Genomic DNA, 2,631 nt, shown 5'->3' with positions numbered 1-2,631 from the left:
TGTGTGCAAATTTTTCGTTTACCTAGTCAGCGACGGCGACAAAGACGACGGTGACATATTTACACATATAGGTGCATATATACATACATATGTATGTTGGCTCACATCCATATGTACATACTTATGTACTTATATAAATTTGTCATTTTGTTTGTACGTTTGATAGATCGCATTGTGCATACGTATGTATGTACATACGTACATATTGCGCTTGCGTTGCCTCAACTGTGTAGCTGTAGCTGTAGACGCAGCCGTTGAACTTGGCTTGGCTTGACTGGCTGGGCTTGACTCGACTTGGATAGTATGCGCGCGCGACTTCATCAACTCGAAACGCAAAATTCAAATTTTAGTCGCTGCGCTAAAGTCGCCGCCGCTGGATCGTTACTTTCGAAATACGCTGGCGAATGTGAAGAAGCAGTAAAACCATTTAGGTTCAAAAAAATAAATAAAACAATTTTTACCAAAGTAATAACGAATTAAAAAAAAATTGAAGTTATAGTCAAGGGAGAGAGAGAGTGAGAGTAACAAAATTTGGATAGCTGCCAAATAAGCCGAATGTCATACATACATACATACATACATGTAAGGTGTGCGAATAGTGAAAAAGTAGTTGCAATACGCGTAAATAAAAGTACTGAAAGAAATGGAGAAACAGTAAAAATGCAATAAAAATCAAATTACATACCTGCAACTTGGAGGTAATAGTAGTAGTAGCTAATAGAAATTGCTTTTGAGCACAGGCATGCCACGCATTTGTTGATGGAATGGGTGCAGCTCAACAAGTGGCAATATTTACGAAAGAAGTTAAAAAAAAAACTGAAAATTATATACGTACATTTTAATAACGGACAATTCAAAACTGTTTAGCACTATTTTTTAAAAGTGAAGTGCAATTTTTAGCTTATTCTAGCATTTATGCCACAAACTGGTACGCGCTTGCGTATGAGTGTTCTCCTGGCAGTTGGCGGGACTCGGGAGCGTATGAGTGTTGTTGGATGCTTTTTAAGTAACTGATTGGAAGAGGGGAAAATTAAGAAAGTCTATAGATACCTACTAAAATTTCTGTGCAAGTTTAAAAAAATATTTGTAAGTAAAAATATGAACTCGAAGGAATTTTATATAAAATAATTTAAAATTTCCGAAGCTAATTAAAAAAAAAATAACGTTTAATTGACAATCTGAAAGCTGTTACTGATATTTATAATACATCCGCTGCTCCATAACCTAAAAAAAAAACTTAAATATGTTGCAACAGCTGTGAACCAGAAAACTAAAAAAAAAAAAAAATACCTACGCCCTATTTATGTATAAAAAAAATTATTCACCTTACGGTTGTGATTTTTTTCTGATTTCTCATCGCAAATTACACAAAAAACTCTACGTGCAAACTTGCGGTGCAGCAAGCGTTTTGTTTGCAGTTTTTGGCTAGCTGTGGAAAAAATTTCGTGACTTTCAAGCTACAATCGTATAGAGGTGAGCAATTTTATTATTTAATATTTGTAGTTAAATTTTACATACTTTTAAATAAACCAAATCAATTATGAGCTACTAGTTACTAACACTGCTGCAACAGCATAACTAACCTTAACCGCCAGCCGCCTCCCACACTCCAATACTTACTCCTTCCATTTCTAAACATACTCGCACCAATTCTTTGTATGGCACTTTTACAGATCGTTTTTGTTTTTTTTTTTTTGCTCTGCGCTTATTTTAAATTCTATTGTACTACAATAAAATCGTTAATCGGCTTTTATTTACTTGTTGTTGTTGTTTTTGTTATTTTGCCGTCTATATACATGTTGTTGTTGCTATTGCTGACGCTATGCGCAGGCATTGTGTAAACTGCTTAGTTAGTTGCAGCAGCAGCATTGATTATTTTTTCCATTTACTTATTGTTGTTGTTGGCTACTTAAAAATAATTTGAGCTAATTCACCAATACGTACCTTTGTATGTATGTACATACTACATATTTGTTGTTGCGAGATTGCATTGCATGTTGGTTACGGTCGCCGCCGCATTGAAGGGAGCTTATGGAACGGAAGGCTTTAAAAAAAAAGCTGTAAATTTCTGGTGGAAGTAATAAAATACTTTGTTATTTTTTTTAGTAATTTTCTTCAGCTTAGTAGAAAATATAAGACAAAATTAGTGGTACATTACATATGTATGCATGTATGCATTTATATAAGACCTTATCACCTTACAAGCATACAAAAAAAGTTTGCTGAAAGTATTTTTGCAAAGCAATTTCGAATTAGTTTTTTTTTTACATAACACAGGGCGACACTTACATTCGGAAATACATTTTTTTAATTGCTCTATTGGAATAACCAATTATTTCCCAAGCAAAAGTGTAATGTTTTTTGGCGAGCTTTTATCTATTTAGTAATATTAGGATGGTATGCTGAGATTTGGTGGTGGTGGTGGTCATGAAAAATGTAAAAATGCGACCCTTATGTTCGGCAAAAAAAAAATCGAAATTGTTTAAAAATGTTCAATTATTTTATTACTGTCGTCAGATGTGTAATTTACAGCATTTGGAAGACCATTGTTATTCAGAGAATAAGAAATATTGGGCTTTGGCAAAGTAAACGTTTTTTTTTGGAAATTAGTGTAAATAAAGAAGAAATACG

The 2,631-nt window shown here is 33.6% G+C and overlaps 1 protein-coding gene across 1 annotated transcript in view; it reads left to right on the top strand.

The window, feature by feature from the left end:
* Positions 1-300: 300 nt before the first annotated feature.
* The window catches only part of LOC118733266 (tetracycline resistance protein, class C), a 20,505-nt gene continuing 18,174 nt past the window's right edge, over positions 301-2,631 (top strand). The window contains exon 1 of the mRNA XM_036462600.1: positions 301-1,473. The gene's annotated coding sequence lies outside the window, so the exon portion shown is untranslated. The remainder of the gene's footprint in view (positions 1,474-2,631) is intronic.

This window comes from Rhagoletis pomonella, unplaced genomic scaffold, assembly GCF_013731165.1.
Source record: "Rhagoletis pomonella isolate Grant_MI unplaced genomic scaffold, Rhpom_1.0 Rhpom_scaffold_00002, whole genome shotgun sequence".
In the NCBI taxonomy this organism is placed as follows: Eukaryota; Metazoa; Arthropoda; class Insecta; order Diptera; family Tephritidae; genus Rhagoletis; species Rhagoletis pomonella.
Note: the sequence above shows the minus strand (reverse complement) of the source record. Positions and strands in the feature narration are given on the sequence as shown.